The 19,256-nt window shown below is 41.3% G+C and overlaps 1 protein-coding gene across 4 annotated transcripts in view; it reads left to right on the top strand.

Annotated features, from left to right (window-relative positions):
• Nucleotides 1-566: 566 nt before the first annotated feature.
• LOC118367239 (transcription factor HIVEP3-like) overlaps nt 567-19,256 on the top strand; it is a 102,265-nt gene continuing 83,575 nt past the window's right edge. For 2 of the 4 annotated variants that reach the window (XM_035750460.2, XM_035750459.2), the window contains exon 1: nt 2,580-5,681. The gene's annotated coding sequence lies outside the window, so the exon portion shown is untranslated. Of the gene's footprint in view, nt 5,682-19,256 lie in introns of all 4 variants that reach the window. The other 2 variants (XM_035750462.2, XM_035750461.2) reach the window with 2 other exon arrangements.

Below are 19,256 nucleotides of genomic sequence, written 5' to 3'. Positions count from 1 at the left end.
TAAAATTCAGAGCTAGAGTTTTGCCTGGGCTGCAGACGGCTAATACAGGACTATTAATGTCCCAGTGCAGTACCCTACTTCCCGTGGCTTATGATGAGAGATCCTGAAAATAGTTTTTCTCAAAACTTCTTCTGTAGCGTCCGAACGGTTTGGCCGACAAACTATTATGACCCCTCTGTGGAAAGACGTGACTCTCACTAACATGAACATATTGGTTGTTTTGCCCTACGACCCTCCACAAGTGTTGTGGGACTCGTCTAAAATCGGTACCACCGATCTGCCAACTTCTGTCTGTAGCGTCTGACTGTGGAAAGGTGTCTCTCACTAACATGTACAGTACCAGTCAAAAGCTTGGACACACATACTCATTCAAGGATTTTCTTTACTTTTATTATTTGAATAGTGAAGACATCAAAACTATTGTGGCAGATGGCAGGGAGAGGTGAGGGGAGTGGTTATTGAAGGGAAATATCTTGCAGCCCGCTGGCTCTACCCCCGAGCCTTATATGGACTTCCTGCCCCAACGAGGCGTGGCTGTGGAACATTAAGCCAATGAGTGCTTGGGGATAAAAGAGGAAGCGGCCTGCACAAAGGGGCAGCGAAAGGAGGGAAAAATGTGTTATGAAGAGTGGGAGAAGAGAGAACAATATCTGTGAGATTACCTGTTGTGACCTGGACTGTCGGATTACCCCCCTTGTGTACCGAACCGTATTGTTTGAGGACTCGACTTTTAGGATTACCCCTGGATAACGGAGCGGACAATGAGAACGGCTCGTGGACTGTGAAGTAATTGGTGAATATATTTGAGATTCTTCATAGCCACCCTTTGCCTTGACAGCTTTGCCTTGTCAGCTTTGCACACTCTTGGCATTCTCTCAACCAGCTTCATGAGGTAGTCACCTGGAATGCATTTAACAGGTGTGCCTGGAATTTCTTTCCTCCTCAATGCATTTGAGAGCCAATATTGTGTCAAGGTAGGGGTGGTACACAGAAGATGGCCCCATTTGGTAAAAAACCAAGTCCATATTATGGCAAGAAAAGCTCAAATAAGTAAAGAGAAATGACAGTCCATAATTACTTGAAGACATGAAGGTCAGTCAATGTGGAAAATGTAAAAGAACTTTGAAAGTTTCAAGTGCAGTCGCAAAAATCATCAAGCTCTATAATGAAACTGGCTCTCATGAGGACCGCCAAAGGAAAGGAAGAGCCAGACTTACCTCTACTGCAGAGAATAAGTTCATTAGAGTTACCAAATTCAGAAATTGCAGCCCAAATAAATAATTCACAGAGTTCAAGTAACAGACACATCTCAACTGTTCAAAGGAGACTGTGTGAATCAGGCCTTCATGGTTGAATTGCTGCAAAGAAACCACTACTAAAGGACACCAATAAGAAGACTTGTTTGGGCCAAGAAACACGAGCAATGGACATTAGATTGGTGAAAATCTGTCGTTTGGTCTGATGGGTCCAAATGTGAGATTTTTAGTTCCAACCACCATAGGTGAATGGATGATCTCTGCATGTGTGGTTCCCACTGTGAATCATGGAGGAAGAGGTGTGATTGGTGTGGGCGTGCTTTGCTGGTGACACGGTCAGTGATTTATTTAGAATTCAAGGCACACTTAACCAGCATGGCTACCACAGCATTCTGCAGCAATACACCATCCCATCTGGTTTGCGCTCATTTGTTCACTCTGAAAATTACACTTTTTAAATAGAAAAATAACAATGCTTAAACCACATCAGGAGACTGCTTTTGAGGTCTGTGAAAAATTGTCTGGGACAAATAGAATTTTTGGGTGAGTGGAGACTGCTTCGCTCTATTGAATCAGAGTAGCAGGAATAATTTACAGCCTGCCCTTCTCTTTGCAGACAGGCAAACTAGGCAGTTCAGTTATTTAGAGAATGGTGCACAATGCTGAAAACTCAGATCTGTGCCTCGACACCTGTCCTGTCTCAAAGCTGTACAGACAATTCCTTTGACCTCATTGCTTGGTTTTTGCTCTGACATGCACTGTCAACTGTGGGACCTTAAATACTGTAGACAGGTGTGTGCCTTTCCAAATCATGTCCAATCAATTGAATTTACCACAGGTGGACCCCAATCAAGTTGTAGAAACAGAATGCACCTGATCTCAATTTCAAGTCCCATAGCAAAGGGTCTGACTACTTATGTAAATGAGGTTTTTCTGTTTAGTTTTTTTCCTACATTTGCAAAAATTTCTAAAAGCCTGTTTTGGCATTGTTATTATGGGTTATTGTGTGTAGATTGATGAGGACATGTTTTTATTTAATCCATTTTAGAATACGGCTGTTTTGTAAAAAAAAAAAAAAGTCAAGGGGTCTGAATACTTTCCAAATATACTGTAAATGTCATAGTTAAACTAAATGCACTGTATTAGCTTCCAAAATGTAAGTAGGCATTATCTAATGCATTCTGATTAAATGGCTTGTCCTGCACTTTGTAAAAACCCAGATTGCATGTTGGGAAAAATATTGGTTATTTTCTAAACATAGTATAGAACAAGAAGGCTACTGTTAAAGCTCCCAATTCACTGCTTATTGACAATGTTTCGATCCGAAACAGATCTTCGTCAGGTCAAACACACTGAGTGTTCACATCCCAAAATATATACATTTCACCTCACATGACCATGATGCATAGTGGGTGCAAAAAAACATTTGTATATCTCTAATAATAATCTATTAATCTAATAATCTAGAGATTTAGAAATGATTTCGTACATTGAGACTTATGGAGTTATTTTGTCCCATAAATGATAAGACTCCAAATGTGGATTTGTCAAGTATGGGTGAGATGAGTGTTCAGACTATGGGTGACACAATGTAGAATGACATTTTCCATAGAATGAAAAAAACCTTTTTGAGCTAAATCCACTTTTTGTCCAACCAGATACAGAAATCCCTCCCTAGAAACATACTGCAGATTGGTGGAAAAATATTTCCAATTTTGAATAAGAAACGAAAATACAGAGTCTACAAGACTCAAGTCTACAAGACCTAAAGAACAGAGGCAAGCATTTGACATTTAAAAAAATGATTCCACTTTGATAGTGAGTAATGCTGACAAGGGCGGAGCTGTGGTGTTGTTAAACCGTGATGACTATGTGAATGAGATCCGGGGACAATGGACAACACCGCTTTCTATCAGAAAGCTTGACTTTACACCACTGTTCAAAGAAGAGATTCACTGCAAGCTGATGTCTCTTATGGAAAGTGGAAACATTATGCAAAAAGAATATGAGTTCATGAAAGTAGACTATCCAATCAGGAGCATCATTCATACCTTACCAAAAATCCACAAACGACTGGATAAGCCACCAGAGAGACCTATTGTGGCCTCCATTGACTGAAAATACTTCTGCTTTTATAGATTTATTTTTAAAAACCAGTGTGGTGTGACTCCTTGCACATGTACGTGATTCTATGGACATGATTAACACCCTCAAGACAATGCACAATATCAATGGGGAGATGTTTATGGCTTGTTTTGACGTTGAATCACTGTATACTAACAGTATACTAACATCCCCCACCAGGGAGGCCTAGAAGCCATGACACACTACCTCAGTCAACGACCCACTGGCAAACTGCTATGGGTAGTAAAATGTCACCGAATTATGCCAATCTGAATGTGTTTTTTTCTTTTTTAGAAGAAGAATGTGATTTTCAGCCCTAATAATTAATTCTTGCGACATATTAGACTCTGAAAATGCTTAATTGATGACGTATTCGTTCTATTTCAGGGCACCGCAGAGGAACTTCATTGATTCCACTCCTTCATCAATTTACAAGCAGTTAACATTTGAAATTCACCCTCACATTTGATGCACATGAAATACGTTTTCTTGACATTTTGAATAAGAGGGATGGGGGGGGTTAGTACGGATCTATACAGGAAGCCGACGGACAGGAATTCCCTGTTACTCAACGACCGCTTCCACCCTACTCCGCTAAAAAAGAGCCTCCCCATTAGCCAATACAGTCGCATATGTAGGATTTGTAGTACACAGAGTGACTATGTCAAACAAACTGACCATCTGGATGAGTGTTTCAGACAGCAGGGTTACCTAGAGGAATGACACATTTTGTATACATATTATTATTTTCTGGAACCATTACATGCACCCATCTCATTGTTTTTTTAAATTATTAGAGATATACAAATGTTTTTTGCATCCACCATGCGTCATGTCTTGTGAGGTGAAATGTGTATATTTTGGGATGTGAACACTATGTGCTTGACCTGACGAAGATCCGTTTCGGATCAAAACGTTGTCAATAAGTGGTGAATTGGGAGCTTTAACTTGTTCTATACTAGTATTCTTTATTATCCCAGCACCTATGTTTTTAAGGATGTGCGTAAGACCACAAACTCTCCTCTCTAAACATAGCAATGCGAATGCAAAGAGGACTTGGTCCACAAAATAGTTGACGTGAACTGGCAAAAGAGTTGAGTCAATGTGAATACAAAGAGAACTGAGTTATTTTGCTCTTTTTTTTTACCCCAGAGTTCACTCTAAATAGGACTGAGATCGGTTCTTTTAAAGAGAACTACATGTGAAAACACCCTTAAGTAGCTGAGAAGTATACCAATGTGTTATACCCTCTAAAGTGCTGGGAAAGTGGTGAAAATGTCAGTTTGTAAAGGTTGAGACAAAAAGTAGTTGATGTGGAAACTAAGCTGTCTTTTTTTTATTGGTAGCAGATAATTATGTTTGGATTCCTGATTTGAATAGCAGATAAGTAGACCAATATGTCACACCCTAAGTTTTTGTCTAAAGTTCTGTGACAGTTGTAAAAATGTAAATTGTTTGGAAGTAGAGGTTAGATTTCATATGCTTTGTGTTTAACTTTAACTTTGGAAAGTGTTCAGTGTAGCATATTTTTGTCAAAAGTTGTGTTGTTCACAGTGAATGGTATGTTGGAAGTCTGGGAGTTGATTATATCACAACAGGGCCTTTAGACCGGTCTACACATTTTAAAGTTTGAATGAGGTGTTTAGCTTAAAGCTGCAATATGTAACTTTTTGGGCGACCCAATTCACATAGAAATATCAATTATAGATCTGTCATTCTCATTGACAGAAAGTCTAAGAAGAGATAGTAGATGTGTTCTATGTGCGATATTGCTATGATTCACGTGATTAAGTTTAATTTTTGCATCTTTTGGTTTTATACACCAGCTTGAAATACGGAAAATATATTTCACAGCAGTTTAGATTGTACACTATACTTGCTTTTTTTGTTGTCACATAAACTGAAATTGGGTAAACGTGTAGAGGAATCGTTTTCCAGGTAGTAATTATAAGAAGTATGACGAATATTTAAAGTGGGGACTTTTGCTTCACAAGTCCCATCTATTTAAAATGTCCTAGCAAGCCAGGCCAATGGGAGACGAGGAAAGGGGGCGGGATCCTTTTGACGTCTCGTGCGGCGGCGCTGAGTGTTTGTGTAGCGCGAGATTGGGTTTTTGTTGTTCTCATCAACTGAATGTGGCTTCGTAGTTCCAGTTTGACAAGGCTTAGGGAAAGCCCCCACACCCAGTTTGTTTAGTGCAAGATCTGCACTGCACACACCGCGACACAGCTGAGGGAATGCGGACTTCTGGCCCTTTCGCTACGGGTTACATTGCTACAGTACCCACACCGTAGCAAGCTGGTAAGTAGTGCTAAACGGTGTAACTTCACGCTATGTATTTTAGTCTTTCGAATGCTTGAGTTCGTGAATAATTTGATGCCATTATGTCCAAGCTCTATGAAATATGAAGAAATGTGGCAGTTCTGGGCTAATGCTGTGAAGTATATTTTTCCAATATTTGAGCTGCTCAAGATTCAAGTTGCCTAATCTCAGTGTAAAGTGGACAGTATTATATTGTTACTGTAACGGTATTGGAACTGTGGTACATGCCGTGAATTGAATTGCACTTCCTGACTGTCAAGTCACAGAGTTTCTAAACCCAGAGTCACAACATCGCAAGACTTTCGGGAACGCTTGCGAAACAGACCAACAGACCAGTTCCAGGTTTGATGTTTGACAACTCAATGAGAGTAATTCTTCCTTAGTTAATGTTCTTGAAATGTAAAGGCACAACCTTGATTCGAGCCAATGTATTAAGTAGTTGAACACTCCAGCCTCTTGAAGGTGACAAACGGACGTTTTCATTTAATTCAGAAACGACTTCATATCGAAGGAGGGCCTTTATCTGATAGACAGCTTGCACATGCGCAGTTTGGCGCGAGACGACCCCTATACCCATTTACGTGTTTCTGCGCATGAGTTTCGCGAGCGTTAACATCGCCATGACATCGCCAAGTGTGATCGTGGATCTCTGATCAACATCTGAATATGTTATGTTATTATTGATAGAAATGTTGAATGTTGTATTTTGACATAGGATAAAACAAGAATATGCTCTATATTTGACATGCGCGCATGTCGAAATATAGCCTAATATTATGCATTTCTAGTATTAATTGTGTGCGTAAAATAAATGTGCATTTTTTTGTTTATGGTTACATTCTTGTGCAATCGGGAAAAAGAAGGGTGTTAAAAAATCGTTCACCCTACCTGCCTTCATTCACCAACGTCAAGTCTGACCATTTATATGAATGAATGTGCTAACTTGCTCAACATAGTCTTGATGATTGCAGTTGATCATGTTATACAGTGAATAATAGCTTAGAATAGTCTACATAGGCCTACATCTGCCAAGATGCGAGTTCCAGAAATATAATCTTGCAATGTGAAAGCAAAGAATGCATTCAACCAGTTTTGGCTTGCTGTTGATGATGAATTCTGGAGAGCGCCCACTGCCCAGAATGAAATTACGCATATAGCCTAGTGATGGGCTGCTTTGTTGGCAAACTTGAGTCGGTGCACTGTAGTGGGTCGCCTGGCTGAAAACACACATTACAATAATGTTGATCGTATGAGATCTCCTTATACTGGTGATATGACATGTTCTGTGCATTGGTCATAGACATGGTCAATACATTTTTGTTATTGTCTGCGTTTGGTGCGTTCGTGGTTCCTTTTTACGCACGCTAAAAGGTACTGCCACCAGGGGCATTTTAGGACAAAAAGTTAGACTATACTGTAGGCCTACATGACATGCCCATGATCTAAAAATGTTTTGAATGAAATCCTGAAGCGTTTGCTTTGCATCTATTCCTTATTTCCTTTTATATTTTATATGACCTAATATATTGATGGGTCATTACTTAGTGTGTGTAATTTTAAAATCTGCATACATTTCTTTCATTTTTATACTGTCCTTCATTCAGAGAGAACTAGCTCGCTCTTTTGGAAGTTTCGAATTTTCACTGCACATTCCTAATAATCTCATTCACAACCCATCAGTGTTTCATTACAAATAAATCTACCCATTTCAATCATCTGTTGCTTCCCTCTTTATTATTTTCCCTGTACAAGTGTCATTACAGTTTAAGTGTAATACTGACTAGCACCACCAAGACATTTTCTGATAGAATGTTTCCAAGATGCTATCTGATCGTCTCCTGCAATTGGTTGGTTGGTCACTTTATTTTGTTGTTCCATTTGATTTATAATTGATTTCTGCCTCCTCTCCTAACAGCTAAGTAGGGGATGTCACTTCAATAAGGTGTTAAAATATAAACATTGTATTTTAAAACAAAAAATTGTGTTCCTCTAGTAACTAAAATACAATTTTATTGGTCGCATTCACATACTGTATTTAGTAGATGTTACTGCGGGTGTAGCGAAATGCTTGTGTTCCTAGCTCCAACAGTGCAGTAATATCTAAGACACACACACAAAAAAGTCAAATAATGGAATTTAGAAATTTTAGGTGTGTGTAGTGCAGTGCATTCGGAAAGTATTCAGACTTTTTCCACATTTTGTTAGATTACAGCATTACTCTAAAATTGATGAAATAAATCATCCTCATCAATCTACACACATTACACCATAATGACAAAGCAAAAACTGGTATTTAGAAATTGTTGCAAATGTATAAAATTTTAAATGGATCACATTTACATAAGTAATCAGACCTTTTACTCAGTACTTTGTATGATGCTACAAGCTTGGCACACCTGTATTTGAGGAGTTTCTCACATTCTTCTTCTCTGCAAATCCTCTCAGGCTCTATCAGGATGGACGGGGAGTGCCGCTGCACAGCTATTTTAAGGTCTCTCCAGAGATGTGCAATCAGGTTCAAGTCCGGGCTCTGGCTGGGCCTCTCAAGGACATTCAGAAACTTGTCCCGAAGTCACTCCTGCATTATCTTAGCTGTGTGCTTAGGCTCGTTGTCCTGCTGAAAGGTGAACCTTTGCCCCAGTCTGAGGCCCTGAGTGCTCTGGAGGTTTTCATCAAGGTTCTCTCTGTACTTTTCTCCGTTCATCTTCATCTTTCCCTCAATCCTGCCTCTGAAAAACATCCCCACAACATGATGCTGCCGCCACCGTGCTTCACCGTAGGTATGGTGCCAGGTTTCCGCCAGACATGAATCTTGGCATTCAGGCCAAGGAGTTCAATCTTGGTTTCATCAGACCAGAGAATCTTGGTTCTCATGGTCTAAGAGTCCTTTTGGTGCCTTTATGCAACACCAAGTGGGCTGTCATGTTCCTTTTACCGAGGAGTGTCTTCCGTCTGGCCACTCTACTATAAAGGCCTGATTGGTGGAGTGCAGCAGAGATGGTTGTCCTTCTGGAAGGTTCTCCCATCTCCACAAAGGACCTCTGGAGCTCTGTCCAAGTGAACATGGGGTCATGTCCCTGACCAAGGTCCTTCTCTCCTGATTGCTCAGTTTGGTCCTGCGGCCAGCTCTAAGAAGAGTCTTGGTGTTTCCAAACTTCCTCCATTTTAAGAATGATGGAGGCCACTGTTTTCTTAGGGATCTTCAATGCTACAGAAATGTTTTTGTACCCTTCCCCAGAAGGGTACCTCTGCACAGTCCTGTCTCTGAGCTTTACGGACAATTCCATTGACCTCATTACTTGGTTTTTGCTCTGACATGCACTGTCAACTGTGGGACCTTATACCGTAGACCGGTGTGTGCCTTTCCAAATCATGTCGAATCAATTGAATTTACTACAGGTGGACTCCAATCAAGTTGTGGAAACATCTTAAGGATGATCAATGGAAACAGGATGCACCTGAGCTCAATTTTGAGTCTCTTAGCAAAGGGTCTGAATACTTATTTAAATAAGGTATTTCTGTTTTTTTATGTTAAATAAATTTGCAAAAAATCTAAACCTGTTTTCGCTTTGTCATTATGGGATATTGTGTGTAGATTGAGTGGGACATTTTTAATTGAATCCATTTTAGAATATGTCTGTAACATCAAAAAATGTGGAAAAAGTCAAGGAGTCTGAGTACTTTCCGAATGCACTGCAGTAGTGTGCACTTCAACTGAGCCGCGGGATCCAAAATCCAAAACTATATGAAATCAAACTTTACAATGAAACACTGTCAGAACTTTACAAAAACAATATACCGAGGTCTCTCGCTCAGATGACATAATAATAATAATAATAATAATATATGCCATTTAGCTGACACTTTTATCCAAAGCGACGTACAGTCATGTGTGTATACATTCTACGTATGGGTGGTCCCGGGAATCGAACCCACTACCCTGGCGTTACAAGCGCCATGCTCTACCAACTGAGCCACAGAAGGACCATCATTGCTTTTAACAATGCAATGCTCACAATAGTAACTAGCAGCAGCAGTAGCTAGCAGCAGTAGGATAGAATATGTATCTGAAGAATACTTAGCATAATGGCTGTCGATTTTATGAGCTCTTAACCAACTGTGCTATTTAAAAAATAAAATGTATTTTTTATTTTTATTTGTTTAACTTATTTTGTACATAATGTTGCTGCTACCGTCTCTTATGACCGAAAATAGCTTCTAGACATCAGAACAGCGATTACTCACCTTGAATTGGATGAATACTTTTTCTTTAATGAGTCGGACGAGAGTGATTTACTCCAGACACCCAAACAGGCCCTCATCCCTGTCATTCGCAGGGAAAACGAGACTGAGATTTCGCGGAAGGAGATTGGGGTCCATTGTGAGGATCCGGTCGACGAGTGGCTAATCTGCCTTTGCCATCGGTACTATTGGCCAACGTACAATCGCTGGAGAATAAAGTGGACAAACTAAAAGCACGTACATCCTACCAATGGGACATTAACTGTAATATCTTGTTTCATTGAGTCGTGGCTGAATGACAACATGAATAACATACAGCTGGTATCGGCAGATTAGAACAGCAGCCTCTGGTAAAACACGGAGCGGGGGCCTATGCATTTATCTAAACAACAGAAAATAACTCTAGACCATCTTTACTCCATACACAGAGACTCGTACAAAGGTCTCCCTCCCTCTCCATTTGGCAAATCTGACCATAATTCTATCCTCCTTAAATTAAAGCAGGAAGCACCAGTGACTCTGTAAATAAAAAAGTGGTCAGATGAAGCAGATGCTAAACTACAGGACTGTTTTGCTAGCACAGACTGGAATATGTTCTGGGATTCTTCCGATGGCATGGAGGAGTACATCACATCAGTCACTGGCTTTGTCAGTAAGTGCATCGGTGACTTCGTCCCCACAGTGACTGTACGTACATAACCCAAACAGAAGCCATGGATTACAGGCAACATCTGCACTGAGCTAAAGGCTATAGCTGCCGCTTTCAAGTACCGGGACTCTAACCCGAAAGCTTATAAGAAATCCTGCTATGCCCTTAGACGAACCATCATACAGGCAAAGCGTGAATACAGGACTAAGATCAATTTGTACTACACCGGCTCCGACGCTCGTCGGCTGTGGCAGGGCTTGTAAACTATTACAGACTACAAACGGAAGCACCGCCGCGAGCTACCCAGTGACACGAGCCTACTAGACGGGCTGAATTACTTTATGCTCGCTTCGAGGCAAATAACACTGGTACGTGCATTAGGGCATCAGCTGTTCCGGATGACTGTGATCACGCTCTCCACAGGCGATGAGAGTAAGACCTTTTTAAACAGGTCAACATTCACAAGGCCACAGGACGTGTACTCCAAGGATGTGCTGATCAACTGGCAAGTGTCTTCACTGACATTTTCAACCTCTCCCTGCCTGAGTCTGTAATACCAACATATTTCAAGCAGACCACCCTGTGCCCAAGAAGACTAATTCAACCTGCCTAAATCACTACAGACCCGTAATACTCACATCTGTAGCCATGGAAGTGCTTTGAAAGGCTGATCATGGCTCACAACACCATTATCCCAGAAACCCTCGACCCACTGGAATTTTCATACCGGCCCAACAGATCCACAGATGGATTCTCTATTGCACTTCACACTGCCCTTTCACACCTGGACAAAAGGAACACCTATGTGAGAATGCTATTCACTGACTACAGCTTAGCGTTCAACACCATAGTGCTCTCAAAAGCTCATCAATAAGCTAAGGTCCCTGGGACTAAACACCTCCCTCTGCAACTGGATCCTGGAATTCCTAACGTGCCGCCCCCAGGTGGTAAGAGTAGGTAACAACACATTCGCCATGCTGATCATCGACACGGGACCCCTCGGGTGCGTGCTCAGTCCCCTCTTGTAATCCCTGTTCACTCATGACTGCACAGCCAGGCACGACTCCAACACCATTAAGTTTGTCAATGACACAACAGTGGTAGGCCTGATCACTGACAACGATGAGACAGCCTATAGGGAGGAGGTCAGAGACCTGACCGTGTGCTGCAAGGACAACAACCTCTCCCTCAACATGATCAAGACAGAGGAGATGATTGTGGACTACAGGAAAAGGAGGACCGAGCACGCCCCCATTCTCATAGATGGGGCAGTAGTGGAGCAGATTGAGCGCTTCAAGTTCCTTGCCGTCCACCTCTACAAAAAACTAGAATGGTCCAAACACACCAAGATAGTCGTAAAGAGGGCACGGCAAAGCCTATTTCCCCTCAGGAGACTGAAATGATTTGGCATGGATCCTCAGATCCTCAAAAAGTTCTATAGCTGCACCATTGAGCGCATCCTGACGGGTTGCATCATTGCCTGGTATGGCAACTGCTCGGCCTCCGACCGCAAGGCACTACAGAGGGTAGTGCTTACGGCCCAGTACGTCACTGGGGCCAAGCTTCCTGCCATCCAGGACCTCTATACCAGGCGGTGTCAGAGGAAGGCCCTAGTCATAGACTGCTCTCTTTATCGCACAGCAACTGGTACCGGAGCGCCAAGTCTAGGTCCAAGAGGCTTCTGAACAGCTTCTACCCCCAAGCCATAAGACTCCTGAACATCTAGACTATTTGCATTGCCCCCCCCCCCTTCTTTTACGCTGCTGCTGCTCTCTTATCTATGCATAGTCACTTGAATAACTCTACCTACATGTACATATTACCTCAATTACCTCGACTATAACTGGTGCCCCCACACATTGACTCTGTACCGGTACCCCCTGTACATAGCCTCGCTTTTCTTATTTTACTGCTGCTCTTTAACCTCTCTGTGCAAGCGTTCCCGCTAGCGACCCACCTCGACAACATCCGGTCAAATTGCAGAGCGCCAAATTCAAAATACGGAAAGAGTCATAATAAACTTTCATAAAAATACAAGTGTTATACATCGGCTTAAAGATTTAACTTCTTGTTAATCCAGCCGCTTTGTCAGATTTCAAAAAGGCTTTACGGCGAAAGCGTAAGAAGCTATTATCTGATGATAGCACAACCAGTAAACAGAGGGTAGGATATTTCAACCCTGCAGGCGCTACACAAAACGCAGAAATAAAATATAAAACATGCCTTACCTTTGACGAGCTTCTTTTGTTTGCACTCCAATATGTCCCATAAACATCACAATTGGTCCTTTTTGTTTGATTAATCCGTCCATATATATCCAACATTTCCATTTATTTGGCGCGTTTGATCCAGAAAAAAAACAGCTTCCAAATTGTGCAACGTCACTACAAAATATTTCAAAAGTTGCCTGTAAACTTTGCCAAAACATTTCAAACTACTTTTGTAATACAACTTTAGGTATTTTTAAACGTTAATAATCAATCAAATTGAAGACTGGTCTATCTGTGTTCAATACAGGAAGACCTCAAACCAAGCTACTTTTCAAGTCTTGCTCAACTCTCAACAGTGTTACAAAGTTCCTAGATGGCCATACTTCTTCATTGCACAAAGGAATAACCTCAACCAAATTCCAAAGTCTGGTGACATCCAGTGGAAGCGGTAGGAACTGAAAACAAGTTCCTAAGAAATATCGTTTCCTAATGAGAATTCACTGCACACAGACTTAAAAAAAAAAAAAAAAAAAATTGGAACGGTTAGTCCTCTGGGTTTTGCCTGCTACATAAGTTCTGTTATACTCACAGACATGATTCAAACAGTTTTAGAAACTTCAGTGTTTTCTATCCACATCTACTAATAATATGCATATCTTATATTCTTGGCATGAGTAGCAGGAAGTTGAAATTGGGCACGCTATTTATCCAAAAGAGAAAATGCTGCCCCCTATACCTTAAGAAGTTTTAATTATTTGTTACTTTTATGTCTTTTTCGTTGGTATTTTTCTTAACTGCATTGTTGGTTAAGGGCTTGTAAGTAAGCATTTCACTGTAAGGTCTACACCGGTTGTATTCGGTGCATGTGACAAATAAGATTTGATTTGATAAACTATACACAACAGCCATGATGCAACATTCAAGAAGACACTCAATGTTTGACACGTGTTGATGTTGGTCGCATACACATACATACTGTATTTAGCAGTTTGGGCCCCCGAGTGGTACAGCAGTCTGTCTCGTGTTAGAGGCGTCAGTACAGACCCTGGTTCGATTCCAGGCTGTATCAAAACCGGCTGTGATTGGGAGTCCCATAGGGCGGCGCAAAATTGGCCCAGTGTCGTCCAGGTTAGGGCTTGGCCGGGGTAGTCCGTCATTGTAAATAAGAATTTGTTCTTAACTGATTTGCTTAGCTAAAAAAAATATATATGTTGGACATGTGAGCCTTTTGTAGTGAAAGTGGAAATAATTGGTGATCAGGCAGCACCACTTGTTGGATATCTGGCCATGGTCTCATTTTAAGAGAGGCAGTGCTGAGTCAGACATGGGCCTTACAGCCCTGAACTAACAGGCAGATTAAGAACATACTCACTAGTTATGTGGAGTGATGTATACACTAGCTGTTTTAGTTTAGCTCTCCCTCAGCACATGCCACCTACAAATCTTATCTCTGGCCTGTCTTAACAGTTCGCTTCCCGCAATCACTGCTGGATTGTGGCGGTCTTGCTTTGCTGAAAAATAACACGCAGGGGTTATCCTTTAGGACATGCTTGGAAAAGCAGGCAAAATAAAATCTAGGTGGATTTATGACTTTAATTGCACCCCGGGCAAGGTGGCACTTGGCTGGTAATACCAGTTTAAGCTAATGAACAGAAGAAGATAAATGCACTATTAATGGGATAGTTCTGTATTTTGGCAATGAAACCCTTTTTCTACTTCCTCAGAGTCGGATGAACTTGTGGATGGATACCTTTTTTTTTGCGATAATGCTAGTTAGAAACTTCCTTCATACTGGACGAGAGACATACAAATGGTATCCTTAAGTTAATCTGACTTGGGGAGGTAGATAAAAAGCCTCATTGCCAAAATCCCAAGAAGAATTTAACAGATTAAGCCTAGTTCTGAACTAAAAAGCATGGTCAAATGCCCCTAGTCTAAAGGCCTAGATCCAGGCCTTGCTACCCAGTCTTTCCTTAGCTCTGGGGCTGCAGTGAAGTCAGTGAAGTACAGTTATGCTCTTGTGCTGAGGGGGATCAGTGGAGAGGCCAATATGAAATTATTTCTTCAGAGAATTGTGTTTGAGCCACTTGTTGTGCTGGTGGGGGACAGCAGCGCTAGCTCAGCATGGAGCCTGGGAGGTTTTGGGTTTGTTTCTTCGGGAAGGTCAATTGTTTGAAGTCATTGTAAAGTAAACCACTTGATCATTAAAACCATTTAGTGCTTACTCCGATAAGCACTAAATGGTTGTGGTGAAAATGGTCAAAAGTTATAGGTTGAGTTTTTATAAGTTGGCAGAAGGACACCTGCTTGTGTAACCTTTTATTTTACTAGACTTGTTAAGTATGATTACTTTGATATAAAACTTCAACTGAATGTTATTGGAGAACATTGCATAACTTTACCAGTGGGTGATTTTTATAGGGGTGAATGCTAAATATACTAGCTATTCAAGATTTTGGCATTCACTGTTTGATAGGAATTTGAATAGTCCCAATATATCAGCACGCAGGCTGTGCAGCACACAGGTACAGGTATTGTGTGTGTGTGGGTGCGACGTGCATGGGTGTGTGCGTGCATCATGTCTGTTCCTGTAGTTCTCGTGTCCCTGGCTCACACAGTGCTTCAGATGGGTGACAGCGATTTTCTGCCAATTAACACAGAACCTCTCTCTCAAACACACACACACACCTTGCGCCCCCCTCCTCATCTCTCATACACCAAATCAGCGAAGCAGGTGACAACATGCCGATTTAAATGCTGTCTGTCCTCTTCTTACTGTGTAGCTTGTGTTTATGTTCCTGTCTGAGAAACTGTGACCATGACTCTGGCTGCTATTGTAGTTGTACATTTCCCTTGCTTTGACCTGCCTGTGTTCATTAAAAGTACACACACACACACACACACACACACACACACACACACACACACACACACACACACACACACACACACACACACACACACACACAGTGTTTATTCCCAGAGACTGGTCCTAGGGACAGATGTAAACAGGCGTAGACAACCTTTTCATGTCCCTGCTGCTGGTCATTAATCCTGTTCTCTGAAACACAAGGGAATAGAACCACTGTGTCCCTCAGAGAAGAGGGAGCCAGGAACAAGGCCTTGGACACACACATTTTTGTGGGGGGCTGAAAACAAGGTCATGAATTAATTGTTAAGGCACAACATGCATCCTTAAAATGTAGACCAGAGATCCTCAATTAGATTCAACCGCGGGCCAAACATTTCTAAAAACATGTTTTCACTTTGCCATTATGGGGTATTGTGTGTACATTGATGAGGAAAACATTTTATTTAATCCATTTTGCTAACAAAATATGGAAAACGGGAAGGTGTCTGAATACTTTCCGAATGCCTTGTATATCCATGGCCCAGACCCATCCTAGTGTGTTGGCTACCTCAACGAATGAGTCTTCGGTAGCAGACTCGACTGATGTTATTGTGGTTGGTTCTGCAGTAAGCGTAGATGGGGAGGATGTTGTTACTGTAACCCTCCTTACTCCCACGTTAATCATTACATGTGCTCATATCTAACAACAGAACATGGGCTTTTGCATGGCTCAGTTGTCAAATAGCTCCCAACATGAAATGGTCTTAATGGTACCAAATGCCTGTAACCACACAAGGCCTTTAGGTAACAGCTCTCCCACTGAGGTTTAGTGTGTGGAGAAAATATTGTCTGTTCTACTTCTGCCTGGGCGATATCTTTGTGTAAACTGAAGTTGGCTGTGACAATCCCTCATTTTATAGGCTCCTTTTGGGAGAGGGAATGCAGAGAAAGTGTGTATGTCTGCTTAGTCTCTTGTGCAAGAGTGGCAGTGTGACTGCAGTGTCATACACCACAATTACTGTATGTCTGTAGTGGCAGGTAAGAACAGTGTTTTGGAGGGGTGTCTTGTTTTAGGAATGGATAAGAAAGCTACTGCCCAGAGCTGGTGACTGGTCTCTTTTATCTCATTGACATGGGATACCATTGAAATGGAGGCTTACCTGTAACCTTCACACGTTACCATTTTTCATGGAATCCTATAGGCTTGTGGATGCAGGGTCCAAATGACCAGGGCTAGATAGTGCTGTGTGGTTGGGGACAGAAGCACCAGATCATCAGCAAACAGTAGACATTTGACTTCAGTTTCTTGTAGGGTGAGGCCAGGAGAGTAGACTGTTCTAGTGCCCTGGCCGATTCGTTGATATACACTGCCGGTTAAAAGTTTTAGAACACCTACTCATTCAAGTTTTTTGTTATTTTTACTATTTTCTACATTGTAGAATAATAATGACAACATCAAAACTATGAAATAACACATGTAGAATCATGTAGTAACCAAAAAAGTCTTAAACAAAACAAAATATATTTTATTTTTGAGATTCTTCAAATAACCACCCTTTGCCTTGATGACAGCTTTGCACACTTGGCGTTCTCTCAACCAGCTTCACCTGGAATGCTTTTCCAACAGTCTTGAAGGAGTTCCCACATATGCTGAGCACTTGTTGGCTGCTTTTCCTTCACTCTGCGGTCCGACTCATCCCAAACCATCTCAATTTGGTCGAGGTCGGGTGATTGTGAAGGCCAGGTCATCTGATACAGCACTCCTCACTCTCCTTCATAGTAAAATTGCCCTTACACAGCCTGGAGATGTGTTGGGTCATTGTCCTGTTGAAAAACAAATGATAGTCCCACTAAGCCCAAACCAGATGGGATGGCGTATCTCTGCAGAATACTGTGGTAGCCATGCTGGTTAAGTGCGTTGATTTTATTTTTTTTTGTTAATCAGAAAGTGTCACCAGCAAAACACCATCACGCCACCTCCGTGCTTTACGGTGAGAAATACATGCGGAGATCATCCGTTCATCCACACCGCGTCTCACAAAGACACGGCGGTTGGAACCAAAAATCTCCAATTTGGACTCTAGACCAAAGGACATATTTCCACTGGTCTAATGTCCATTGCTCATGTTTCTTGGCCCAAACAAGTCTCTTCTTCTTATGTGTACCTTTTTAGTAGTGGTTTCTTTGCAGCAATTTGACCATGACGGCCTGATTCACACAGTCTCCTCTGAACAGTTGATGTTGAAATGTGTTATGCATTTATTTGGGCTGCAATTACTGAGGCTGGTAACTCTAATGAACGTATCCTCTGCAGTATAGGTAATTCTGGGTCTTCCTTCCCTATGGTGATCCTCATGAGAGCAAGGTTTTTTTTGCCAATTTTTTACCTCACACTTGTTTGTTTACTTGGATTTTATAATGTATGTTTTTATTTCCCCAACACCACTTTCCATCTGTATAGCAGGCCCTCATGCCAAATTGAGTCTCAAGCTTAAAAAAAAATCAACACAGCATGAGAAGACTTTGCCTTTGTTTGTTTGTCAATTAGGGTGTGCAGGGTGAATGTGGTCTGTTGTATGGTAATTCGGTAAAAAGCGTATTTGACACTTGCTCAGGTTTCTGTTGATGCATAGTTGTTTTGGTCAAATTTGTCTCCATTTTTGTGGATTGGGGTGATCAGTCCTGGGTTCCAAATATTGGGGAATATGCCAGAGCTGAGGATGCTGTTGAAGTAAAGCCAATTGGACCAATTTGTGGTCTGTATAATTTAATTTAGGATACCATCAACCCCACAGGCCTTTTTGGGATGGGGGGTTTGTATTTTGTCCTGTAGTTCATTACATGTATTTGGATAATCCAGAGTGTTCTGGTAGTCTTTAATAGTTTATTCTAAGGTTTGTATTTGATCACGTATATATTTTTCTGTTTGTTCTTTGTTATAGAGCCAAAAAGATTGGAGAAGTGGTTTATCCATACATCTCTGTTTTGGTTGGATAACTCATCTTTGTTTAGTTTTACAATTTTCCCAGAAGTGGTTAGATTCTATGGATTCATCAATTACATTGAGATTATTTCTGATGTGCTGTACCTTCTATTTCTGTGTTATAGTGATGGCGTATGCTCAGATTTTCTGGGCCTCTGTTTTTGGTTGTATAGGTTTCTCAATTTCTTTCATAGGTTTTTGCATTCTTCATCAAACCATTTGTCATGGTTAATTTCCTTACGTTGTCTGCTTGACAGTTGTAGATTTGCTAGGGAAGCTGAGGTCAAATATACTGTTTAGGTTTCCTACTGCCAAGTCTACACCTTCACTATTACAGTGAAACATATTGTCTAGAAGGGATTGAATTTGTTGTTGCCTAATTGTTTTTTGGTAGATTTCCACACTACTTTCCTTCTTACCTATAGCATTTCTTAAAATGATTCAGTTCTTTTGGCTTTGATGCCTTATGATTGACCATAGCTCTGTTCAAGAAGTGTGATTTTTGCTGTGATCTGATACGGGTGTCAGTGGACTGACTGAATGCTCTAAGAGACTCTGGGTTGAGGTCAGTGATAAAGTAGTCTACTGTACTACTGCCAAGATGTGAGCTAAAGGTGTA

The sequence above is a fragment of the Oncorhynchus keta genome, chromosome 34 (genome assembly GCF_023373465.1).
Source record: "Oncorhynchus keta strain PuntledgeMale-10-30-2019 chromosome 34, Oket_V2, whole genome shotgun sequence".
Taxonomy (NCBI): Eukaryota; Metazoa; Chordata; class Actinopteri; order Salmoniformes; family Salmonidae; genus Oncorhynchus; species Oncorhynchus keta.
This window is presented reverse-complemented; position numbering and strand designations above follow the sequence as displayed.